Source organism: Pimephales promelas, chromosome 13 (assembly GCF_988280905.1).
Source record: "Pimephales promelas chromosome 13, fPimPro1.hap1.1, whole genome shotgun sequence".
NCBI classification, from domain to species: domain Eukaryota; kingdom Metazoa; phylum Chordata; class Actinopteri; order Cypriniformes; family Leuciscidae; genus Pimephales; species Pimephales promelas.
In genome coordinates this window covers 5,073,653-5,096,560 of record NC_142781.1, presented here as the reverse complement: position 1 = coordinate 5,096,560, position 22,908 = coordinate 5,073,653, and the positions used below count along the sequence as shown (strand labels likewise).

The 22,908-nt window shown below is 46.7% G+C and overlaps 34 non-coding genes across 34 annotated transcripts; all 34 read left to right on the top strand.

Moving 5' to 3' along the window:
- The first annotated feature begins 582 nt into the window (after positions 1 to 582).
- trnas-cga (transfer RNA serine (anticodon CGA)) lies at positions 583 to 664 on the top strand. The gene has a single exon. It is a non-coding gene; the product is annotated as a tRNA-Ser (tRNA).
- Positions 665 to 1,129: 465 nt separating this feature from the next.
- trnak-uuu (transfer RNA lysine (anticodon UUU)) lies at positions 1,130 to 1,202 on the top strand. Its single transcript has one exon. It is a non-coding gene; the product is annotated as a tRNA-Lys (tRNA).
- Positions 1,203 to 1,701: 499 nt separating this feature from the next.
- Positions 1,702 to 1,783, top strand: trnas-uga (transfer RNA serine (anticodon UGA)). The gene has a single exon. It is a non-coding gene; the product is annotated as a tRNA-Ser (tRNA).
- Positions 1,784 to 2,224: 441 nt separating this feature from the next.
- On the top strand, positions 2,225 to 2,306 carry trnas-uga (transfer RNA serine (anticodon UGA)). The gene has a single exon. It is a non-coding gene; the product is annotated as a tRNA-Ser (tRNA).
- Positions 2,307 to 3,079: 773 nt separating this feature from the next.
- trnas-cga (transfer RNA serine (anticodon CGA)) lies at positions 3,080 to 3,161 on the top strand. Its single transcript has one exon. It is a non-coding gene; the product is annotated as a tRNA-Ser (tRNA).
- Positions 3,162 to 3,626: 465 nt separating this feature from the next.
- On the top strand, positions 3,627 to 3,699 carry trnak-uuu (transfer RNA lysine (anticodon UUU)). Its single transcript has one exon. It is a non-coding gene; the product is annotated as a tRNA-Lys (tRNA).
- A 499-nt stretch (positions 3,700 to 4,198) lies between these two features.
- On the top strand, positions 4,199 to 4,280 carry trnas-uga (transfer RNA serine (anticodon UGA)). The gene has a single exon. It is a non-coding gene; the product is annotated as a tRNA-Ser (tRNA).
- A 440-nt stretch (positions 4,281 to 4,720) lies between these two features.
- On the top strand, positions 4,721 to 4,802 carry trnas-uga (transfer RNA serine (anticodon UGA)). The gene has a single exon. It is a non-coding gene; the product is annotated as a tRNA-Ser (tRNA).
- Positions 4,803 to 6,041: 1,239 nt separating this feature from the next.
- On the top strand, positions 6,042 to 6,123 carry trnas-uga (transfer RNA serine (anticodon UGA)). Its single transcript has one exon. It is a non-coding gene; the product is annotated as a tRNA-Ser (tRNA).
- Positions 6,124 to 6,564: 441 nt separating this feature from the next.
- On the top strand, positions 6,565 to 6,646 carry trnas-uga (transfer RNA serine (anticodon UGA)). Its single transcript has one exon. It is a non-coding gene; the product is annotated as a tRNA-Ser (tRNA).
- A 773-nt stretch (positions 6,647 to 7,419) lies between these two features.
- On the top strand, positions 7,420 to 7,501 carry trnas-cga (transfer RNA serine (anticodon CGA)). The gene has a single exon. It is a non-coding gene; the product is annotated as a tRNA-Ser (tRNA).
- Positions 7,502 to 7,966: 465 nt separating this feature from the next.
- Positions 7,967 to 8,039, top strand: trnak-uuu (transfer RNA lysine (anticodon UUU)). Its single transcript has one exon. It is a non-coding gene; the product is annotated as a tRNA-Lys (tRNA).
- A 499-nt stretch (positions 8,040 to 8,538) lies between these two features.
- On the top strand, positions 8,539 to 8,620 carry trnas-uga (transfer RNA serine (anticodon UGA)). The gene has a single exon. It is a non-coding gene; the product is annotated as a tRNA-Ser (tRNA).
- Positions 8,621 to 9,061: 441 nt separating this feature from the next.
- Positions 9,062 to 9,143, top strand: trnas-uga (transfer RNA serine (anticodon UGA)). Its single transcript has one exon. It is a non-coding gene; the product is annotated as a tRNA-Ser (tRNA).
- Positions 9,144 to 9,916: 773 nt separating this feature from the next.
- On the top strand, positions 9,917 to 9,998 carry trnas-cga (transfer RNA serine (anticodon CGA)). The gene has a single exon. It is a non-coding gene; the product is annotated as a tRNA-Ser (tRNA).
- Positions 9,999 to 10,463: 465 nt separating this feature from the next.
- trnak-uuu (transfer RNA lysine (anticodon UUU)) lies at positions 10,464 to 10,536 on the top strand. The gene has a single exon. It is a non-coding gene; the product is annotated as a tRNA-Lys (tRNA).
- A 499-nt stretch (positions 10,537 to 11,035) lies between these two features.
- Positions 11,036 to 11,117, top strand: trnas-uga (transfer RNA serine (anticodon UGA)). Its single transcript has one exon. It is a non-coding gene; the product is annotated as a tRNA-Ser (tRNA).
- Positions 11,118 to 11,558: 441 nt separating this feature from the next.
- Positions 11,559 to 11,640, top strand: trnas-uga (transfer RNA serine (anticodon UGA)). The gene has a single exon. It is a non-coding gene; the product is annotated as a tRNA-Ser (tRNA).
- A 773-nt stretch (positions 11,641 to 12,413) lies between these two features.
- trnas-cga (transfer RNA serine (anticodon CGA)) lies at positions 12,414 to 12,495 on the top strand. The gene has a single exon. It is a non-coding gene; the product is annotated as a tRNA-Ser (tRNA).
- Positions 12,496 to 12,960: 465 nt separating this feature from the next.
- trnak-uuu (transfer RNA lysine (anticodon UUU)) lies at positions 12,961 to 13,033 on the top strand. Its single transcript has one exon. It is a non-coding gene; the product is annotated as a tRNA-Lys (tRNA).
- A 499-nt stretch (positions 13,034 to 13,532) lies between these two features.
- Positions 13,533 to 13,614, top strand: trnas-uga (transfer RNA serine (anticodon UGA)). Its single transcript has one exon. It is a non-coding gene; the product is annotated as a tRNA-Ser (tRNA).
- A 440-nt stretch (positions 13,615 to 14,054) lies between these two features.
- trnas-uga (transfer RNA serine (anticodon UGA)) lies at positions 14,055 to 14,136 on the top strand. Its single transcript has one exon. It is a non-coding gene; the product is annotated as a tRNA-Ser (tRNA).
- A 773-nt stretch (positions 14,137 to 14,909) lies between these two features.
- trnas-cga (transfer RNA serine (anticodon CGA)) lies at positions 14,910 to 14,992 on the top strand. Its single transcript has one exon. It is a non-coding gene; the product is annotated as a tRNA-Ser (tRNA).
- A 465-nt stretch (positions 14,993 to 15,457) lies between these two features.
- On the top strand, positions 15,458 to 15,530 carry trnak-uuu (transfer RNA lysine (anticodon UUU)). The gene has a single exon. It is a non-coding gene; the product is annotated as a tRNA-Lys (tRNA).
- A 499-nt stretch (positions 15,531 to 16,029) lies between these two features.
- Positions 16,030 to 16,111, top strand: trnas-uga (transfer RNA serine (anticodon UGA)). The gene has a single exon. It is a non-coding gene; the product is annotated as a tRNA-Ser (tRNA).
- A 440-nt stretch (positions 16,112 to 16,551) lies between these two features.
- On the top strand, positions 16,552 to 16,633 carry trnas-uga (transfer RNA serine (anticodon UGA)). The gene has a single exon. It is a non-coding gene; the product is annotated as a tRNA-Ser (tRNA).
- Positions 16,634 to 17,872: 1,239 nt separating this feature from the next.
- On the top strand, positions 17,873 to 17,954 carry trnas-uga (transfer RNA serine (anticodon UGA)). Its single transcript has one exon. It is a non-coding gene; the product is annotated as a tRNA-Ser (tRNA).
- A 441-nt stretch (positions 17,955 to 18,395) lies between these two features.
- trnas-uga (transfer RNA serine (anticodon UGA)) lies at positions 18,396 to 18,477 on the top strand. Its single transcript has one exon. It is a non-coding gene; the product is annotated as a tRNA-Ser (tRNA).
- Positions 18,478 to 19,250: 773 nt separating this feature from the next.
- On the top strand, positions 19,251 to 19,332 carry trnas-cga (transfer RNA serine (anticodon CGA)). Its single transcript has one exon. It is a non-coding gene; the product is annotated as a tRNA-Ser (tRNA).
- Positions 19,333 to 19,797: 465 nt separating this feature from the next.
- On the top strand, positions 19,798 to 19,870 carry trnak-uuu (transfer RNA lysine (anticodon UUU)). Its single transcript has one exon. It is a non-coding gene; the product is annotated as a tRNA-Lys (tRNA).
- A 499-nt stretch (positions 19,871 to 20,369) lies between these two features.
- trnas-uga (transfer RNA serine (anticodon UGA)) lies at positions 20,370 to 20,451 on the top strand. Its single transcript has one exon. It is a non-coding gene; the product is annotated as a tRNA-Ser (tRNA).
- Positions 20,452 to 20,891: 440 nt separating this feature from the next.
- Positions 20,892 to 20,973, top strand: trnas-uga (transfer RNA serine (anticodon UGA)). The gene has a single exon. It is a non-coding gene; the product is annotated as a tRNA-Ser (tRNA).
- A 1,243-nt stretch (positions 20,974 to 22,216) lies between these two features.
- Positions 22,217 to 22,298, top strand: trnas-uga (transfer RNA serine (anticodon UGA)). Its single transcript has one exon. It is a non-coding gene; the product is annotated as a tRNA-Ser (tRNA).
- A 441-nt stretch (positions 22,299 to 22,739) lies between these two features.
- Positions 22,740 to 22,821, top strand: trnas-uga (transfer RNA serine (anticodon UGA)). The gene has a single exon. It is a non-coding gene; the product is annotated as a tRNA-Ser (tRNA).
- Positions 22,822 to 22,908: the final 87 nt, after the last annotated feature.

Below are 22,908 nucleotides of genomic sequence, written 5' to 3'. Positions count from 1 at the left end.
TTGGCATCCCCGATAACTTCAAAGCCTTCACAGCGTGCAGCTCAAGAGTTGGCGCATTCTATTTTGTGGAGAATCTTGCATATTAGTGTTCTAAAAATGTCGGAATTGTTCTCTCTTACATAGTGAAACAGAATCCTAGTCATTATGTACCAATTACTTATTTGTCCAAACCACTTTAGAGTTAGCAACTGGCCATGAAAAAAAAGATCACTCTTTCAATGTCAGTGTTCCTAGCTTTCCAGGAGCAGCCTACTTCTCTTGTCCCTTTACACATTGTGGCCTTACTCATTTACTGCCACAAATTTTAAGCTGACAAAGCAGGAACACTTCATGGAGAAAGTGCTGTTAAATCCCAGAGGTGCTTGCACCTTGTTTGGTACTTTGTGTTGTGCCTGCAGCATCCCCAGTCCAAATCCGGATCACGACACCCTGTTCGTCTAGGTGAAGACATCGTTGAACTCCCTTTTGCCATCACAGTACTTTAGACGAGTGCATCCTCTGCTGCCCGCATTCGCGTTGATGGTTGGCCCCAGTGTCCTCTCACATCCAGACAAGAAAACAGCATGTGACGGAAAGGCAGGAGTAGTCGTGGCCGAGAGGTTAAGGCGATGGACTCGAAATCCATTGGGGTTTCCCCGCGCAGGTTCGAACCCTGCCGACTACGCGGATCCTTGTTACTTTGTCAGTTTGCGAGATGAGTTGTGAAGTCCAGGAGCTGTGTACAATCTGGATGTTTCACATGCAGTCCTTAAAATGGGAAACCCACATCTCTTTTCAAGATTGAAGTGAGGACAGTTTCAAAAGTCTCAGATCAAACATGACTTTGGCCATTCTCTTCAGGCAATCTGATTTTTGAAATGTCGGATTTGTTCTCTCTTGGCATCGTGAAACTCATTATGTACCAATTACTTGTTTGTCCAAACCACTTTAGAGTTAGCAACCGGCCATGAAAAAAAGAACACTCTTTCAATGTCAGTGTTCCTAGCTTGCCAGCAGCAGACAACCTCTCTTGTGCCTATATACATTGTGGTCTTCATCATTTAATGCCACAAATTTTAAGCTGGCAAAGCAGGAACACTTTATGGAGAAAGTGCTGTTAAATCCCTGAGGTGCCTGTGCTTTGGTAAGAGCCCGGATAGCTCAGTCGGTAGAGCATCAGACTTTTAATCTGAGGGTCCAGGGTTCAAGTCCCTGTTCGGGCGAAGCTCTGTCGGTTTGTTGCAGACCTCCCCTAATCATTTGCTGTGCTCTCTTACCAGCGTTTGAGGGACGTGGGCTTCCTCTTCAAGAATATATGTGGCGATGTGTTGCTTCCAAACATTTGGTGTTGTTTTGCCTTCTGTAATGCTTGGTTGCTTTCTCAGAAAACAGTGGTGGGGGACTTCAGAGAAATGAGCTGAAGCTTGCTGTTGACTCTGTACGTTCAGTCACTTCTGAGCGGTTGTGCGCAGGCCTGAGTGAGTGGTTTGCTTTCTCTGTATAGTGTTTACTACTTTTTGTTGTGCCCGCAGCATCCCCAGTCCAAATCCGGATCACGACACTCTTTTTCGCTAAGTGAAGACGTCGTTGAATTCCTTTTTGCCATCACAGTATTTTAGCCGAGTGCATCCTCTGCTGCTCGCGTTCGCATCGATGGTTGGCCCCAGTGTCCTCTGTTGCTCACATCCAGAAAAGAAAACAGCATGTGACACAAAAGTAGGAGTAGTCGTGGCCGAGAGGTTAAGGCGATGGACTTGAAATCCATTGGGGTCTCCCCGCGCAGGTTCGAACCCTGCCGACTACGTAGATCCTCGCCACTTTGCCTGTGTGCGAAAGGAATTGTGATGTCCAAGAGCTGTGTACAACCTGGCTTTTTCTATTCATATGCAGCACTTAAAATTGGCAACCCACATCTCCTTTGAGACTTGAAGTGAGCACCGTTTCAAAAGGCTCAGATCAACGGTGATTTTGGATATTCTATTCAGGCAATCGGAGCAATGTCTTTGGCATCCCAGATAACTTTCTCTGTATAGTGTTTGGTACTTTTTGTTCTGCCCTCAGCATCCCCAGTCAAAATCCGGATCACGACACCATTTTCGTCTAGGTGAAGACGTCGTTGAACTCCTCTTTTCCATCACAGTATTTCAGCCGAGTGCATCCGATGCTGCTCGCATTCACATTGATGGTTGGCCCCTGTGTCCTCTCACATCCAGACAAGAAAATAGCATGTGACCAGACAGCAGGAGTAGTCGTGGCCGAGAGGTTAAGGCGATGGACTTGAAATCCATTGGGGTCTCCCCGCGCAGGTTCGAACCCTGCCGACTACGTGGATGTTTGTCTGTTTGCGCAAGGAACTGTGATATCCAGGAGCTGTATACAACCTGTATTTTTCTATTCATATGCAGCACATAAAACGGGCAACCCACATCCCCTTTCAGACTTGAAGTGAGCACTGTTTCAAAAGGCTCAGATCAACGCAGATTTTGGATATTCTATTCAGGCAATCGGAGCAATGGCTTTGGCATCCCCGATAACTTCAAAGCCTTCACAGCGTGCAGCTCAAGAGTTGGCGCATTCTATTTTGTGGAGAATCTTGCATATTAGTGTTCTAAAAATGTCGGAATTGTTCTCTCTTACATAGTGAAACAGAATCCTAGTCATTATGTACCAATTACTTATTTGTCCAAACCACTTTAGAGTTAGCAACTGGCCATGAAAAAAAAGATCACTCTTTCAATGTCAGTGTTCCTAGCTTTCCAGGAGCAGCCTACTTCTCTTGTCCCTTTACACATTGTGGCCTTACTCATTTACTGCCACAATTTTTAAGCTGACAAAGCAGGAACACTTCATGGAGAAAGTGCTGTTAAATCCCAGAGGTGCTTGCACCTTGTTTGGTACTTTGTGTTGTGCCTGCAGCATCCCCAGTCCAAATCCGGATCACGACACCCTGTTCGTCTAGGTGAAGACATCGTTGAACTCCCTTTTGCCATCACAGTACTTTAGACGAGTGCATCCTCTGCTGCCCGCATTCGCGTTGATGGTTGGCCCCAGTGTCCTCTCACATCCAGACAAGAAAACAGCATGTGACGGAAAGGCAGGAGTAGTCGTGGCCGAGAGGTTAAGGCGATGGACTCGAAATCCATTGGGGTTTCCCCGCGCAGGTTCGAACCCTGCCGACTACGCGGATCCTTGTTACTTTGTCAGTTTGCGAGATGAGTTGTGAAGTCCAGGAGCTGTGTACAATCTGGATGTTTCACATGCAGTCCTTAAAATGGGAAACCCACATCTCTTTTCAAGATTGAAGTGAGGACAGTTTCAAAAGTCTCAGATCAAACATGACTTTGGCCATTCTCTTCAGGCAATCTGATTTTTGAAATGTCGGATTTGTTCTCTCTTGGCATCGTGAAACTCATTATGTACCAATTACTTGTTTGTCCAAACCACTTTAGAGTTAGCAACCGGCCATGAAAAAAAGAACACTCTTTCAATGTCAGTGTTCCTAGCTTGCCAGCAGCAGACAACCTCTCTTGTGCCTATATACATTGTGGTCTTCATCATTTAATGCCACAAATTTTAAGCTGGCAAAGCAGGAACACTTTATGGAGAAAGTGCTGTTAAATCCCTGAGGTGCCTGTGCTTTGGTAAGAGCCCGGATAGCTCAGTCGGTAGAGCATCAGACTTTTAATCTGAGGGTCCAGGGTTCAAGTCCCTGTTCGGGCGAAGCTCTGTCGGTTTGTTGCAGACCTCCCCTAATCATTTGCTGTGCTCTCTTACCAGCGTTTGAGGGACGTGGGCTTCCTCTTCAAGAATATGTGTGGCGATGTGTTGCTTCCAAACATTTGGTGTTGTTTTGCCTTCTGTAATGCTTGGTTGCTTTCTCAGAAAACAGTGGTGGGGGACTTCAGAGAAATGAGCTGAAGCTTGCTGTTGACTCTGTACGTTCAGTCACTTCTGAGCGGTTGTGCGCAGGCCTGAGTGAGTGGTTTGCTTTCTCTGTATAGTGTTTACTACTTTTTGTTGTGCCCGCAGCATCCCCAGTCCAAATCCGGATCACGACACTCTTTTTCGCTAAGTGAAGACGTCGTTGAATTCCTTTTTGCCATCACAGTATTTTAGCCGAGTGCATCCTCTGCTGCTCGCGTTCGCATCGATGGTTGGCCCCAGTGTCCTCTGTTGCTCACATCCAGAAAAGAAAACAGCATGTGACACAAAAGTAGGAGTAGTCGTGGCCGAGAGGTTAAGGCGATGGACTTGAAATGCGTTGGGGTCTCCCCGCGCAGGTTCGAACCCTGCCGACTACGTAGATCCTCGCCACTTTGCCTGTGTTGAAAGGAATTGTGATGTCCAAGAGCTGTGTACAACCTGGCTTTTTCTATTCATATGCAGCACTTAAAATTGGCAACCCACATCTCCTTTCAGACTTGAAGTGAGCACTGTTTCAAAAGGCTCAGATCAACGGTGATTTTGGATATTCTATTCAGGCAATCGGAGCAATGTCTTTGGCATCCCAGATAACTTTCTCTGTATAGTGTTTGGTACTTTTTGTTCTGCCCTCAGCATCCCCAGTCAAAATCCGGATCACGACACCATTTTCGTCTAGGTGAAGACGTCGTTGAACTCCTCTTTGCCATCACAGTATTTCAGCCGAGTGCATCCGATGCTGCTCGCATTCACATTGATGGTTGGCCCCTGTGTCCTCTCACATCCAGACAAGAAAATAGCATGTGACCAGACAGCAGGAGTAGTCGTGGCCGAGAGGTTAAGGCGATGGACTTGAAATCCATTGGGGTCTCCCCGCGCAGGTTCGAACCCTGCCGACTACGTGGATGTTTGTCTGTTTGCGCAAGGAACTGTGATATCCAGGAGCTGTATACAACCTGTATTTTTCTATTCATATGCAGCACATAAAACGGGCAACCCACATCCCCTTTCAGACTTGAAGTGAGCACTGTTTCAAAAGGCTCAGATCAACGCAGATTTTGGATATTCTATTCAGGCAATCGGAGCAATGGCTTTGGCATCCCCGATAACTTCAAAGCCTTCACAGCGTGCAGCTCAAGAGTTGGCGCATTCTATTTTGTGGAGAATCTTGCATATTAGTGTTCTAAAAATGTCGGAATTGTTCTCTCTTACATAGTGAAACAGAATCCTAGTCATTATGTACCAATTACTTATTTGTCCAAACCACTTTAGAGTTAGCAACTGGCCATGAAAAAAAGATCACTCTTTCAATGTCAGTGTTCCTAGCTTTCCAGGAGCAGCCTACTTCTCTTGTCCCTTTACACATTGTGGCCTTACTCATTTACTGCCACAAATTTTAAGCTGACAAAGCAGGAACACTTCATGGAGAAAGTGCTGTTAAATCCCAGAGGTGCTTGCACCTTGTTTGGTACTTTGTGTTGTGCCTGCAGCATCCCCAGTCCAAATCCGGATCACGACACCCTGTTCGTCTAGGTGAAGACATCGTTGAACTCCCTTTTGCCATCACAGTACTTTAGACGAGTGCATCCTCTGCTGCCCGCATTCGCGTTGATGGTTGGCCCCAGTGTCCTCTCACATCCAGACAAGAAAACAGCATGTGACGGAAAGGCAGGAGTAGTCGTGGCCGAGAGGTTAAGGCGATGGACTCGAAATCCATAGACGAACAGGGTGTCGTGATCCGGATTTGGACTGGGGATGCTGCAGGCACAACACAAAGTACCAAACAAGGTGCTTGGTTGCTTTCTCAGAAAACAGTGGTGGGGGACTTCAGAGAAATGAGCTGAAGCTTGCTGTTGACTCTGTACGTTCAGTCACTTCTAAGCGGTTGTGCGCAGGCCTGAGTGGTTTGCTTTCTCTGTATAGTGTTTACTACTTTTTGTTGTGCCCGCAGCATCCCCAGTCCAAATCCGGATCACGACACTCTTTTTCGCTAAGTGAAGACGTCGTTGAATTCCTTTTTGCCATCACAGTATTTTAGCCGAGTGCATCCTCTGCTGCTCGCGTTCGCATCGATGGTTGGCCCCAGTGTCCTCTGTTGCTCACATCCAGAAAAGAAAACAGCATGTGACACAAAAGTAGGAGTAGTCGTGGCCGAGAGGTTAAGGCGATGGACTTGAAATGCGTTGGGGTCTCCCCGCGCAGGTTCGAACCCTGCCGACTACGTAGATCCTCGCCACTTTGCCTGTGTGCGAAAGGAATTGTGATGTCCAAGAGCTGTGTACAACCTGGCTTTTTCTATTCATATGCAGCACTTAAAATTGGCAACCCACATCTCCTTTCAGACTTGAAGTGAGCACCGTTTCAAAAGGCTCAGATCAACGGTGATTTTGGATATTCTATTCAGGCAATCGGAGCAATGTCTTTGGCATCCCAGATAACTTTCTCTGTATAGTGTTTGGTACTTTTTGTTCTGCCCTCAGCATCCCCAGTCAAAATCCGGATCACGACACCATTTTCGTCTAGGTGAAGACGTCGTTGAACTCCTCTTTGCCATCACAGTATTTCAGCCGAGTGCATCCGATGCTGCTCGCATTCACATTGATGGTTGGCCCCTGTGTCCTCTCACATCCAGACAAGAAAATAGCATGTGACCAGACAGCAGGAGTAGTCGTGGCCGAGAGGTTAAGGCGATGGACTTGAAATCCATTGGGGTCTCCCCGCGCAGGTTCGAACCCTGCCGACTACGTGGATGTTTGTCTGTTTGCGCAAGGAACTGTGATATCCAGGAGCTGTATACAACCTGTATTTTTCTATTCATATGCAGCACATAAAACGGGCAACCCACATCCCCTTTCAGACTTGAAGTGAGCACTGTTTCAAAAGGCTCAGATCAACGCAGATTTTGGATATTCTATTCAGGCAATCGGAGCAATGGCTTTGGCATCCCCGATAACTTCAAAGCCTTCACAGCGTGCAGCTCAAGAGTTGGCGCATTCTATTTTGTGGAGAATCTTGCATATTAGTGTTCTAAAAATGTCGGAATTGTTCTCTCTTACATAGTGAAACAGAATCCTAGTCATTATGTACCAATTACTTATTTGTCCAAACCACTTTAGAGTTAGCAACTGGCCATGAAAAAAAAGATCACTCTTTCAATGTCAGTGTTCCTAGCTTTCCAGGAGCAGCCTACTTCTCTTGTCCCTTTACACATTGTGGCCTTACTCATTTACTGCCACAAATTTTAAGCTGACAAAGCAGGAACACTTCATGGAGAAAGTGCTGTTAAATCCCAGAGGTGCTTGCACCTTGTTTGGTACTTTGTGTTGTGCCTGCAGCATCCCCAGTCCAAATCCGGATCACGACACCCTGTTCGTCTAGGTGAAGACATCGTTGAACTCCCTTTTGCCATCACAGTACTTTAGACGAGTGCATCCTCTGCTGCCCGCATTCGCGTTGATGGTTGGCCCCAGTGTCCTCTCACATCCAGACAAGAAAACAGCATGTGACGGAAAGGCAGGAGTAGTCGTGGCCGAGAGGTTAAGGCGATGGACTCGAAATCCATTGGGGTTTCCCCGCGCAGGTTCGAACCCTGCCGACTACGCGGATCCTTGTTACTTTGTCAGTTTGCGAGATGAGTTGTGAAGTCCAGGAGCTGTGTACAATCTGGATGTTTCACATGCAGTCCTTAAAATGGGAAACCCACATCTCTTTTCAAGATTGAAGTGAGGACAGTTTCAAAAGTCTCAGATCAAACATGACTTTGGCCATTCTCTTCAGGCAATCTGATTTTTGAAATGTCGGATTTGTTCTCTCTTGGCATCGTGAAACTCATTATGTACCAATTACTTGTTTGTCCAAACCACTTTAGAGTTAGCAACCGGCCATGAAAAAAAGAACACTCTTTCAATGTCAGTGTTCCTAGCTTGCCAGCAGCAGACAACCTCTCTTGTGCCTATATACATTGTGGTCTTCATCATTTAATGCCACAAATTTTAAGCTGGCAAAGCAGGAACACTTTATGGAGAAAGTGCTGTTAAATCCCTGAGGTGCCTGTGCTTTGGTAAGAGCCCGGATAGCTCAGTCGGTAGAGCATCAGACTTTTAATCTGAGGGTCCAGGGTTCAAGTCCCTGTTCGGGCGAAGCTCTGTCGGTTTGTTGCAGACCTCCCCTAATCATTTGCTGTGCTCTCTTACCAGCGTTTGAGGGACGTGGGCTTCCTCTTCAAGAATATATGTGGCGATGTGTTGCTTCCAAACATTTGGTGTTGTTTTGCCTTCTGTAATGCTTGGTTGCTTTCTCAGAAAACAGTGGTGGGGGACTTCAGAGAAATGAGCTGAAGCTTGCTGTTGACTCTGTACGTTCAGTCACTTCTGAGCGGTTGTGCGCAGGCCTGAGTGAGTGGTTTGCTTTCTCTGTATAGTGTTTACTACTTTTTGTTGTGCCCGCAGCATCCCCAGTCCAAATCCGGATCACGACACTCTTTTTCGCTAAGTGAAGACGTCGTTGAATTCCTTTTTGCCATCACAGTATTTTAGCCGAGTGCATCCTCTGCTGCTCGCGTTCGCATCGATGGTTGGCCCCAGTGTCCTCTGTTGCTCACATCCAGAAAAGAAAACAGCATGTGACACAAAAGTAGGAGTAGTCGTGGCCGAGAGGTTAAGGCGATGGACTTGAAATCCATTGGGGTCTCCCCGCGCAGGTTCGAACCCTGCCGACTACGTAGATCCTCGCCACTTTGCCTGTGTGCGAAAGGAATTGTGATGTCCAAGAGCTGTGTACAACCTGGCTTTTTCTATTCATATGCAGCACTTAAAATTGGCAACCCACATCTCCTTTCAGACTTGAAGTGAGCACCGTTTCAAAAGGCTCAGATCAACGGTGATTTTGGATATTCTATTCAGGCAATCGGAGCAATGTCTTTGGCATCCCAGATAACTTTCTCTGTATAGTGTTTGGTACTTTTTGTTCTGCCCTCAGCATCCCCAGTCAAAATCCGGATCACGACACCATTTTCGTCTAGGTGAAGACGTCGTTGAACTCCTCTTTGCCATCACAGTATTTCAGCCGAGTGCATCCGATGCTGCTCGCATTCACATTGATGGTTGGCCCCTGTGTCCTCTCACATCCAGACAAGAAAATAGCATGTGACCAGACAGCAGGAGTAGTCGTGGCCGAGAGGTTAAGGCGATGGACTTGAAATCCATTGGGGTCTCCCCGCGCAGGTTCGAACCCTGCCGACTACGTGGATGTTTGTCTGTTTGCGCAAGGAACTGTGATATCCAGGAGCTGTATACAACCTGTATTTTTCTATTCATATGCAGCACATAAAACGGGCAACCCACATCCCCTTTCAGACTTGAAGTGAGCACTGTTTCAAAAGGCTCAGATCAACGCAGATTTTGGATATTCTATTCAGGCAATCGGAGCAATGGCTTTGGCATCCCCGATAACTTCAAAGCCTTCACAGCGTGCAGCTCAAGAGTTGGCGCATTCTATTTTGTGGAGAATCTTGCATATTAGTGTTCTAAAAATGTCGGAATTGTTCTCTCTTACATAGTGAAACAGAATCCTAGTCATTATGTACCAATTACTTATTTGTCCAAACCACTTTAGAGTTAGCAACTGGCCATGAAAAAAAAGATCACTCTTTCAATGTCAGTGTTCCTAGCTTTCCAGGAGCAGCCTACTTCTCTTGTCCCTTTACACATTGTGGCCTTACTCATTTACTGCCACAAATTTTAAGCTGACAAAGCAGGAACACTTCATGGAGAAAGTGCTGTTAAATCCCAGAGGTGCTTGCAGCTTGTTTGGTACTTTGTGTTGTGCCTGCAGCATCCCCAGTCCAAATCCGGATCACGACACCCTGTTCGTCTAGGTGAAGACATCGTTGAACTCCCTTTTGCCATCACAATACTTTAGACGAGTGCATCCTCTGCTGCCCGCATTCGCGTTGATGGTTGGCCCCAGTGTCCTCTCACATCCAGACAAGAAAACAGCATGTGACGGAAAGGCAGGAGTAGTCGTGGCCGAGAGGTTAAGGCGATGGACTCGAAATCCATTGGGGTTTCCCCGCGCAGGTTCGAACCCTGCCGACTACGCGGATCCTTGTTACTTTGTCAGTTTGCGAGATGAGTTGTGAAGTCCAGGAGCTGTGTACAATCTGGATGTTTCACATGCAGTCCTTAAAATGGGAAACCCACATCTCTTTTCAAGATTGAAGTGAGGACAGTTTCAAAAGTCTCAGATCAAACATGACTTTGGCCATTCTCTTCAGGCAATCTGATTTTTGAAATGTCGGATTTGTTCTCTCTTGGCACCGTGAAACTCATTATGTACCAATTACTTGTTTGTCCAAACCACTTTAGAGTTAGCAACCGGCCATGAAAAAAAGAACACTCTTTCAATGTCAGTGTTCCTAGCTTGCCAGCAGCAGACAACCTCTCTTGTGCCTATATACATTGTGGTCTTCATCATTTAATGCCACAAATTTTAAGCTGGCAAAGCAGGAACACTTTATGGAGAAAGTGCTGTTAAATCCCTGAGGTGCCTGTGCTTTGGTAAGAGCCCGGATAGCTCAGTCGGTAGAGCATCAGACTTTTAATCTGAGGGTCCAGGGTTCAAGTCCCTGTTCGGGCGAAGCTCTGTCGGTTTGTTGCAGACCTCCCCTAATCATTTGCTGTGCTCTCTTACCAGCGTTTGAGGGACGTGGGCTTCCTCTTCAAGAATATATGTGGCGATGTGTTGCTTCCAAACATTTGGTGTTGTTTTGCCTTCTGTAATGCTTGGTTGCTTTCTCAGAAAACAGTGGTGGGGGACTTCAGAGAAATGAGCTGGAGCTTGCTGTTGACTCTGTACGTTCAGTCACTTCTAAGCGGTTGTGCGCAGGCCTGAGTGAGTGGTTTGCTTTCTCTGTATAGTGTTTACTACTTTTTGTTGTGCCCGCAGCATCCCCAGTCCAAATCCGGATCACGACACTCTTTTTCGCTAAGTGAAGACGTCGTTGAATTCCTTTTTGCCATCACAGTATTTTAGCCGAGTGCATCCTCTGCTGCTCGCGTTCGCATCGATGGTTGGCCCCAGTGTCCTCTGTTGCTCACATCCAGAAAAGAAAACAGCATGTGACACAAAAGTAGGAGTAGTCGTGGCCGAGAGGTTAAGGCGATGGACTTGAAATCCATTGGGGTCTCCCCGCGCAGGTTCGAACCCTGCCGACTACGTAGATCCTCGCCACTTTGCCTTTGTGTGAAAGGAATTGTGATGTCCAAGAGCTGTGTACAACCTGGCTTTTTCTATTCATATGCAGCACTTAAAATTGGCAACCCACATCTCCTTTCAGACTTGAAGTGAGCACCGTTTCAAAAGGCTCAGATCAACGGTGATTTTGGATATTCTATTCAGGCAATCGGAGCAATGTCTTTGGCATCCCAGATAACTTTCTCTGTATAGTGTTTGGTAATTTTTGTTCTGCCCTCAGCATCCCCAGTCAAAATCCGGATCACGACACCATTTTCGTCTAGGTGAAGACGTCGTTGAACTCCTCTTTGCCATCACAGTATTTCAGCCGAGTGCATCCGATGCTGCTCGCATTCACATTGATGGTTGGCCCCTGTGTCCTCTCACATCCAGACAAGAAAATAGCATGTGACCAGACAGCAGGAGTAGTCGTGGCCGAGAGGTTAAGGCGATGGACTTGAAATCCATTGGGGTCTCCCCGCGCAGGTTCGAACCCTGCCGACTACGTGGATGTTTGTCTGTTTGCGCAAGGATCTGTGATATCCAGGAGCTGTATACAACCTGTATTTTTCTATTCATATGCAGCACATAAAACGGGCAACCCACATCCCCTTTCAGACTTGAAGTGAGCACTGTTTCAAAAGGCTAAGATCAACGCAGATTTTGGATATTCTATTCAGGCAATCGGAGCAATGGCTTTGGCATCCCCGATAACTTCAAAGCCTTCACAGCGTGCAGCTCAAGAGTTGGCGCATTCTATTTTGTGGAGAATCTTGCATATTAGTGTTCTAAAAATGTCGGAATTGTTCTCTCTTACATAGTGAAACAGAATCCTAGTCATTATGTACCAATTACTTATTTGTCCAAACCACTTTAGAGTTAGCAACTGGCCATGAAAAAAAAGATCACTCTTTCAATGTCAGTGTTCCTAGCTTTCCAGGAGCAGCCTACTTCTCTTGTCCCTTTACACATTGTGGCCTTACTCATTTACTGCCACAAATTTTAAGCTGACAAAGCAGGAACACTTCATGGAGAAAGTGCTGTTAAATCCCAGAGGTGCTTGCACCTTGTTTGGTACTTTGTGTTGTGCCTGCAGCATCCCCAGTCCAAATCCGGATCACGACACCCTGTTCGTCTAGGTGAAGACATCGTTGAACTCCCTTTTGCCATCACAGTACTTTAGACGAGTGCATCCTCTGCTGCCCGCATTCGCGTTGATGGTTGGCCCCAGTGTCCTCTCACATCCAGACAAGAAAACAGCATGTGACTGAAAGGCAGGAGTAGTCGTGGCCGAGAGGTTAAGGCGATGGACTCGAAATCCATTGGGGTTTCCCCGCGCAGGTTCGAACCCTGCCGACTACGCGGATCCTTGTTACTTTGTCAGTTTGCGAGATGAGTTGTGAAGTCCAGGAGCTGTGTACAATCTGGATGTTTCACATGCAGTCCTTAAAATGGGAAACCCACATCTCTTTTCAAGATTGAAGTGAGGACAGTTTCAAAAGTCTCAGATCAATCATGACTTTGGCCATTCTCTTCAGGCAATCTGATTTTTGAAATGTCGGATTTGTTCTCTCTTGGCACCGTGAAACTCATTATGTACCAATTACTTGTTTGTCCAAACCACTTTAGAGTTAGCAACCGGCCATGAAAAAAAGAACACTCTTTCAATGTCAGTGTTCCTAGCTTGCCAGCAGCAGACAACCTCTCTTGTGCCTATATACATTGTGGTCTTCATCATTTAATGCCACAAATTTTAAGCTGGCAAAGCAGGAACACTTTATGGAGAAAGTGCTGTTAAATCCCTGAGGTGCCTGTGCTTTGGTAAGAGCCCGGATAGCTCAGTCGGTAGAGCATCAGACTTTTAATCTGAGGGTCCAGGGTTCAAGTCCCTGTTCGGGCGAAGCTCTGTCGGTTTGTTGCAGACCTCCCCTAATCATTTGCTGTGCTCTCTTACCATCGTTTGAGGGACGTGGGCTTCCTCTTCAAGAATATATGTGGCGATGTGTTGCTTCCAAACATTTGGTGTTGTTTTGCCTTCTGTAATGCTTGGTTGCTTTCTCAGAAAACAGTGGTGGGGGACTTCAGAGAAATGAGCTGAAGCTTGCTGTTGACTCTGTACGTTCAGTCACTTCTAAGCGGTTGTGCGCAGGCCTGAGTGAGTGGTTTGCTTTCTCTGTATAGTGTTTACTACTTTTTGTTGTGCCCGCAGCATCCCCAGTCCAAATCCGGATCACGACACTCTTTTTCGCTAAGTGAAGACGTCGTTGAATTCCTTTTTGCCATCACAGTATTTTAGCCGAGTGCATCCTCTGCTGCTCGCGTTCGCATCGATGGTTGGCCCCAGTGTCCTCTGTTGCTCACATCCAGAAAAGAAAACAGCATGTGACACAAAAGTAGGAGTAGTCGTGGCCGAGAGGTTAAGGCGATGGACTTGAAATCCATTGGGGTCTCCCCGCGCAGGTTCGAACCCTGCCGACTACGTAGATCCTCGCCACTTTGCCTGTGTGCGAAAGGAATTGTGATGTCCAAGAGCTGTGTACAACCTGGCTTTTCTATTCATATGCAGCACTTAAAATTGGCAACCCACATCTCCTTTCAGACTTGAAGTGAGCACCGTTTCAAAAGGCTCAGATCAACGGTGATTTTGGATATTCTATTCAGGCAATCGGAGCAATGTCTTTGGCATCCCAGATAACTTTCTCTGTGTAGTGTTTGGTACTTTTTGTTCTGCCCTCAGCATCCCCAGTCAAAATCCGGATCACGACACCATTTTCGTCTAGGTGAAGACGTCGTTGAACTCCTCTTTGCCATCACAGTATTTCAGCCGAGTGCATCCGATGCTGCTCGCATTCACATTGATGGTTGGCCCCTGTGTCCTCTCACATCCAGACAAGAAAATAGCATGTGACCAGACAGCAGGAGTAGTCGTGGCCGAGAGGTTAAGGCGATGGACTTGAAATCCATTGGGGTCTCCCCGCGCAGGTTCGAACCCTGCCGACTACGTGGATGTTTGTCTGTTTGCGCAAGGAACTGTGATATCCAGGAGCTGTATACAACCTGTATTTTTCTATTCATATGCAGCACATAAAACGGGCAACCCACATCCCCTTTCAGACTTGAAGTGAGCACTGTTTCAAAAGGCTCAGATCAACGCAGATTTTGGATATTCTATTCAGGCAATCGGAGCAATGGCTTTGGCATCCCCGATAACTTCAAAGCCTTCACAGCGTGCAGCTCAAGAGTTGGCGCATTCTATTTTGTGGAGAATCTTGCATATTAGTGTTCTAAAAATGTCGGAATTGTTCTCTCTTACATAGTGAAACAGAATCCTAGTCATTATGTACCAATTACTTATTTGTCCAAACCACTTTAGAGTTAGCAACTGGCCATGAAAAAAAAGATCACTCTTTCAATGTCAGTGTTCCTAGCTTTCCAGGAGCAGCCTACTTCTCTTGTCCCTTTACACATTGTGGCCTTACTCATTTACTGCCACAAATTTTAAGCTGACAAAGCAGGAACACTTCATGGAGAAAGTGCTGTTAAATCCCAGAGGTGCTTGCACCTTGTTTGGTACTTTGTGTTGTGCCTGCAGCATCCCCAGTCCAAATCCGGATCACGACACCCTGTTCGTCTAGGTGAAGACATCGTTGAACTCCCTTTTGCCATCACAGTACTTTAGACGAGTGCATCCTCTGCTGCCCGCATTCGCGTTGATGGTTGGCCCCAGTGTCCTCTCACATCCAGACAAGAAAACAGCATGTGACGGAAAGGCAGGAGTAGTCGTGGCCGAGAGGTTAAGGCGATGGACTCGAAATCCATTGGGGTTTCCCCGCGCAGGTTCGAAACCCTGCCGACTACGCGGATCCTTGTTACTTTGTCAGTTTGCGAGATGAGTTGTGAAGTCCAGGAGCTGTGTACAATCTGGATGTTTCACATGCAGTCCTTAAAATGGGAAACCCACATCTCTTTTCAAGATTGAAGTGAGGACAGTTTCAAAAGTCTCAGATCAAACATGACTTTGGCCATTCTCTTCAGGCAATCTGATTTTTGAAATGTCGGATTTGTTCTCTCTTGGCATCGTGAAACTCATTATGTACCAATTACTTGTTTGTCCAAACCACTTTAGAGTTAGCAACCGGCCATGAAAAAAAGAACACTCTTTCAATGTCAGTGTTCCTAGCTTGCCAGCAGCAGACAACCTCTCTTGTGCCTATATACATTGTGGTCTTCATCATTTAATGCCACAAATTTTAAGCTGGCAAAGCAGGAACACTTTATGGAGAAAGTGCTGTTAAATCCCTGAGGTGCCTGTGCTTTGGTAAGAGCCCGGATAGCTCAGTCGGTAGAGCATCAGACTTTTAATCTGAGGGTCCAGGGTTCAAGTCCCTGTTCGGGCGAAGCTCTGTCGGTTTGTTGCAGACCTCCCCTAATCATTTGCTGTGCTCTCTTACCAGCGTTTGAGGGACGTGGGCTTCCTCTTCAAGAATATGTGTGGCGATGTGTTGCTTCCAAACATTTGGTGTTGTTTTGCCTTCTGTAATGCTTGGTTGCTTTCTCAGAAAACAGTGGTGGGGGACTTCAGAGAAATGAGCTGAAGCTTGCTGTTGACTCTGTACGTTCAGTCACTTCTGAGCGGTTGTGCGCAGGCCTGAGTGAGTGGTTTGCTTTCTCTGTATAGTGTTTACTACTTTTTGTTGTGCCCGCAGCATCCCCAGTCCAAATCCGGATCACGACACTCTTTTTCGCTAAGTGAAGACGTCGTTGAATTCCTTTTTGCCATCACAGTATTTTAGCCGAGTGCATCCTCTGCTGCTCGCGTTCGCATCGATGGTTGGCCCCAGTGTCCTCTGTTGCTCACATCCAGAAAAGAAAACAGCATGTGACACAAAAGTAGGAGTAGTCGTGGCCGAGAGGTTAAGGCGATGGACTTGAAATGCGTTGGGGTCTCCCCGCGCAGGTTCGAACCCTGCCGACTACGTAGATCCTCGCCACTTTGCCTGTGTTGAAAGGAATTGTGATGTCCAAGAGCTGTGTACAACCTGGCTTTTTCTATTCATATGCAGCACTTAAAATTGGCAACCCACATCTCCTTTCAGACTTGAAGTGAGCACTGTTTCAAAAGGCTCAGATCAACGGTGATTTTGGATATTCTATTCAGGCAATCGGAGCAATGTCTTTGGCATCCCAGATAACTTTCTCTGTATAGTGTTTGGTACTTTTTGTTCTGCCCTCAGCATCCCCAGTCAAAATCCGGATCACGACACCATTTTCGTCTAGGTGAAGACGTCGTTGAACTCCTCTTTGCCATCACAGTATTTCAGCCGAGTGCATCCGATGCTGCTCGCATTCACATTGATGGTTGGCCCCTGTGTCCTCTCACATCCAGACAAGAAAATAGCATGTGACCAGACAGCAGGAGTAGTCGTGGCCGAGAGGTTAAGGCGATGGACTTGAAATCCATTGGGGTCTCCCCGCGCAGGTTCGAACCCTGCCGACTACGTGGATGTTTGTCTGTTTGCGCAAGGAACTGTGATATCCAGGAGCTGTATACAACCTGTATTTTTCTATTCATATGCAGCACATAAAACGGGCAACCCACATCCCCTTTCAGACTTGAAGTGAGCACTGTTTCAAAAGGCTCAGATCAACGCAGATTTTGGATATTCTATTCAGGCAATCGGAGCAATGGCTTTGGCATCCCCGATAACTTCAAAGCCTTCACAGCGTGCAGCTCAAGAGTTGGCGCATTCTATTTTGTGGAGAATCTTGCATATTAGTGTTCTAAAAATGTCGGAATTGTTCTCTCTTACATAGTGAAACAGAATCCTAGTCATTATGTACCAATTACTTATTTGTCCAAACCACTTTAGAGTTAGCAACTGGCCATGAAAAAAAGATCACTCTTTCAATGTCAGTGTTCCTAGCTTTCCAGGAGCAGCCTACTTCTCTTGTCCCTTTACACATTGTGGCCTTACTCATTTACTGCCACAAATTTTAAGCTGACAAAGCAGGAACACTTCATGGAGAAAGTGCTGTTAAATCCCAGAGGTGCTTGCACCTTGTTTGGTACTTTGTGTTGTGCCTGCAGCATCCCCAGTCCAAATCCGGATCACGACACCCTGTTCGTCTAGGTGAAGACATCGTTGAACTCCCTTTTGCCATCACAGTACTTTAGACGAGTGCATCCTCTGCTGCCCGCATTCGCGTTGATGGTTGGCCCCAGTGTCCTCTCACATCCAGACAAGAAAACAGCATGTGACGGAAAGGCAGGAGTAGTCGTGGCCGAGAGGTTAAGGCGATGGACTCGAAATCCATAGACGAACAGGGTGTCGTGATCCGGATTTGGACTGGGGATGCTGCAGGCACAACACAAAGTACCAAACAAGGTGCTTGGTTGCTTTCTCAGAAAACAGTGGTGGGGGACTTCAGAGAAATGAGCTGAAGCTTGCTGTTGACTCTGTACGTTCAGTCACTTCTAAGCGGTTGTGCGCAGGCCTGAGTGGTTTGCTTTCTCTGTATAGTGTTTACTACTTTTTGTTGTGCCCGCAGCATCCCCAGTCCAAATCCGGATCACGACACTCTTTTTCGCTAAGTGAAGACGTCGTTGAATTCCTTTTTGCCATCACAGTATTTTAGCCGAGTGCATCCTCTGCTGCTCGCGTTCGCATCGATGGTTGGCCCCAGTGTCCTCTGTTGCTCACATCCAGAAAAGAAAACAGCATGTGACACAAAAGTAGGAGTAGTCGTGGCCGAGAGGTTAAGGCGATGGACTTGAAATGCGTTGGGGTCTCCCCGCGCAGGTTCGAACCCTGCCGACTACGTAGATCCTCGCCACTTTGCCTGTGTGCGAAAGGAATTGTGATGTCCAAGAGCTGTGTACAACCTGGCTTTTTCTATTCATATGCAGCACTTAAAATTGGCAACCCACATCTCCTTTCAGACTTGAAGTGAGCACCGTTTCAAAAGGCTCAGATCAACGGTGATTTTGGATATTCTATTCAGGCAATCGGAGCAATGTCTTTGGCATCCCAGATAACTTTCTCTGTATAGTGTTTGGTACTTTTTGTTCTGCCCTCAGCATCCCCAGTCAAAATCCGGATCACGACACCATTTTCGTCTAGGTGAAGACGTCGTTGAACTCCTCTTTGCCATCACAGTATTTCAGCCGAGTGCATCCGATGCTGCTCGCATTCACATTGATGGTTGGCCCCTGTGTCCTCTCACATCCAGACAAGAAAATAGCATGTGACCAGACAGCAGGAGTAGTCGTGGCCGAGAGGTTAAGGCGATGGACTTGAAATCCATTGGGGTCTCCCCGCGCAGGTTCGAACCCTGCCGACTACGTGGATGTTTGTCTGTTTGCGCAAGGAACTGTGATATCCAGGAGCTGTATACAACCTGTATTTTTCTATTCATATGCAGCACATAAAACGGGCAACCCACATCCCCTTTCAGACTTGAAGTGAGCACTGTTTCAAAAGGCTCAGATCAACGCAGATTTTGGATATTCTATTCAGGCAATCGGAGCAATGGCTTTGGCATCCCCGATAACTTCAAAGCCTTCACAGCGTGCAGCTCAAGAGTTGGCGCATTCTATTTTGTGGAGAATCTTGCATATTAGTGTTCTAAAAATGTCGGAATTGTTCTCTCTTACATAGTGAAACAGAATCCTAGTCATTATGTACCAATTACTTATTTGTCCAAACCACTTTAGAGTTAGCAACTGGCCATGAAAAAAAAGATCACTCTTTCAATGTCAGTGTTCCTAGCTTTCCAGGAGCAGCCTACTTCTCTTGTCCCTTTACACATTGTGGCCTTACTCATTTACTGCCACAAATTTTAAGCTGACAAAGCAGGAACACTTCATGGAGAAAGTGCTGTTAAATCCCAGAGGTGCTTGCACCTTGTTTGGTACTTTGTGTTGTGCCTGCAGCATCCCCAGTCCAAATCCGGATCACGACACCCTGTTCGTCTAGGTGAAGACATCGTTGAACTCCCTTTTGCCATCACAGTACTTTAGACGAGTGCATCCTCTGCTGCCCGCATTCGCGTTGATGGTTGGCCCCAGTGTCCTCTCACATCCAGACAAGAAAACAGCATGTGACGGAAAGGCAGGAGTAGTCGTGGCCGAGAGGTTAAGGCGATGGACTCGAAATCCATTGGGGTTTCCCCGCGCAGGTTCGAACCCTGCCGACTACGCGGATCCTTGTTACTTTGTCAGTTTGCGAGATGAGTTGTGAAGTCCAGGAGCTGTGTACAATCTGGATGTTTCACATGCAGTCCTTAAAATGGGAAACCCACATCTCTTTTCAAGATTGAAGTGAGGACAGTTTCAAAAGTCTCAGATCAAACATGACTTTGGCCATTCTCTTCAGGCAATCTGATTTTTGAAATGTCGGATTTGTTCTCTCTTGGCATCGTGAAACTCATTATGTACCAATTACTTGTTTGTCCAAACCACTTTAGAGTTAGCAACCGGCCATGAAAAAAAGAACACTCTTTCAATGTCAGTGTTCCTAGCTTGCCAGCAGCAGACAACCTCTCTTGTGCCTATATACATTGAAGTCTTCATCATTTAATGCCACAAATTTTAAGCTGGCAAAGCAGGAACACTTTATGGAGAAAGTGCTGTTAAATCCCTGAGGTGCCTGTGCTTTGGTAAGAGCCCGGATAGCTCAGTCGGTAGAGCATCAGACTTTTAATCTGAGGGTCCAGGGTTCAAGTCCCTGTTCGGGCGAAGCTCTGTCGGTTTGTTGCAGACCTCCCCTAATCATTTGCTGTGCTCTCTTACCAGCGTTTGAGGGACGTGGGCTTCCTCTTCAAGAATATGTGTGGCGATGTGTTGCTTCCAAACATTTGGTGTTGTTTTGCCTTCTGTAATGCTTGGTTGCTTTCTCAGAAAACAGTGGTGGGGGACTTCAGAGAAATGAGCTGAAGCTTGCTGTTGACTCTGTACGTTCAGTCACTTCTGAGCGGTTGTGCGCAGGCCTGAGTGAGTGGTTTGCTTTCTCTGTATAGTGTTTACTACTTTTTGTTGTGCCCGCAGCATCCCCAGTCCAAATCCGGATCACGACACTCTTTTTCGCTAAGTGAAGACGTCGTTGAATTCCTTTTTGCCATCACAGTATTTTAGCCGAGTGCATCCTCTGCTGCTCGCGTTCGCATCGATGGTTGGCCCCAGTGTCCTCTGTTGCTCACATCCAGAAAAGAAAACAGCATGTGACACAAAAGTAGGAGTAGTCGTGGCCGAGAGGTTAAGGCGATGGACTTGAAATGCGTTGGGGTCTCCCCGCGCAGGTTCGAACCCTGCCGACTACGTAGATCCTCGCCACTTTGCCTGTGTTGAAAGGAATTGTGATGTCCAAGAGCTGTGTACAACCTGGCTTTTTCTATTCATATGCAGCACTTAAAATTGGCAACCCACATCTCCTTTCAGACTTGAAGTGAGCACTGTTTCAAAAGGCTCAGATCAACGGTGATTTTGGATATTCTATTCAGGCAATCGGAGCAATGTCTTTGGCATCCCAGATAACTTTCTCTGTATAGTGTTTGGTACTTTTTGTTCTGCCCTCAGCATCCCCAGTCAAAATCCGGATCACGACACCATTTTCGTCTAGGTGAAGACGTCGTTGAACTCCTCTTTGCCATCACAGTATTTCAGCCGAGTGCATCCGATGCTGCTCGCATTCACATTGATGGTTGGCCCCTGTGTCCTCTCACATCCAGACAAGAAAATAGCATGTGACCAGACAGCAGGAGTAGTCGTGGCCGAGAGGTTAAGGCGATGGACTTGAAATCCATTGGGGTCTCCCCGCGCAGGTTCGAACCCTGCCGACTACGTGGATGTTTGTCTGTTTGCGCAAGGAACTGTGATATCCAGGAGCTGTATACAACCTGTATTTTTCTATTCATATGCAGCACATAAAACGGGCAACCCACATCCCCTTTCAGACTTGAAGTGAGCACTGTTTCAAAAGGCTCAGATCAACGCAGATTTTGGATATTCTATTCAGGCAATCGGAGCAATGGCTTTGGCATCCCCGATAACTTCAAAGCCTTCACAGCGTGCAGCTCAAGAGTTGGCGCATTCTATTTTGTGGAGAATCTTGCATATTAGTGTTCTAAAAATGTCGGAATTGTTCTCTCTTACATAGTGAAACAGAATCCTAGTCATTATGTACCAATTACTTATTTGTCCAAACCACTTTAGAGTTAGCAACTGGCCATGAAAAAAAGATCACTCTTTCAATGTCAGTGTTCCTAGCTTTCCAGGAGCAGCCTACTTCTCTTGTCCCTTTACACATTGTGGCCTTACTCATTTACTGCCACAAATTTTAAGCTGACAAAGCAGGAACACTTCATGGAGAAAGTGCTGTTAAATCCCAGAGGTGCTTGCACCTTGTTTGGTACTTTGTGTTGTGCCTGCAGCATCCCCAGTCCAAATCCGGATCACGACACCCTGTTCGTCTAGGTGAAGACATCGTTGAACTCCCTTTTGCCATCACAGTACTTTAGACGAGTGCATCCTCTGCTGCCCGCATTCGCGTTGATGGTTGGCCCCAGTGTCCTCTCACATCCAGACAAGAAAACAGCATGTGACGGAAAGGCAGGAGTAGTCGTGGCCGAGAGGTTAAGGCGATGGACTCGAAATCCATAGACGAACAGGGTGTCGTGATCCGGATTTGGACTGGGGATGCTGCAGGCACAACACAAAGTACCAAACAAGGTGCTTGGTTGCTTTCTCAGAAAACAGTGGTGGGGGACTTCAGAGAAATGAGCTGAAGCTTGCTGTTGACTCTGTACGTTCAGTCACTTCTGAGCGGTTGTGCGCAGGCCTGAGTGAGTGGTTTGCTTTCTCTGTATAGTGTTTACTACTTTTTGTTGTGCCCGCAGCATCCCCAGTCCAAATCCGGATCACGACACTCTTTTTCGCTAAGTGAAGACGTCGTTGAATTCCTTTTTGCCATCACAGTATTTTAGCCGAGTGCATCCTCTGCTGCTCGCGTTCGCATCGATGGTTGGCCCCAGTGTCCTCTGTTGCTCACATCCAGAAAAGAAAACAGCATGTGACACAAAAGTAGGAGTAGTCGTGGCCGAGAGGTTAAGGCGATGGACTTGAAATCCATTGGGGTCTCCCCGCGCAGGTTCGAACCCTGCCGACTACGTAGATCCTCGCCACTTTGCCTGTGTGCGAAAGGAATTGTGATGTCCAAGAGCTGTGTACAACCTGGCTTTTTCTATTCATATGCAGCACTTAAAATTGGCAACCCACATCTCCTTTCAGACTTGAAGTGAGCACCGTTTCAAAAGGCTCAGATCAACGGTGATTTTGGATATTCTATTCAGGCAATCGGAGCAATGTCTTTGGCATCCCAGATAACTTTCTCTGTATAGTGTTTGGTACTTTTTGTTCTGCCCTCAGCATCCCCAGTCAAAATCCGGATCACGACACCATTTTCGTCTAGGTGAAGACGTCGTTGAACTCCTCTTTGCCATCACAGTATTTCAGCCGAGTGCATCCGATGCTGCTCGCATTCACATTGATGGTTGGCCCCTGTGTCCTCTCACATCCAGACAAGAAAATAGCATGTGACCAGACAGCAGGAGTAGTCGTGGCCGAGAGGTTAAGGCGATGGACTTGAAATCCATTGGGGTCTCCCCGCGCAGGTTCGAACCCTGCCGACTACGTGGATGTTTGTCTGTTTGCGCAAGGAACTGTGATATCCAGGAGCTGTATACAACCTGTATTTTTCTATTCATATGCAGCACATAAAA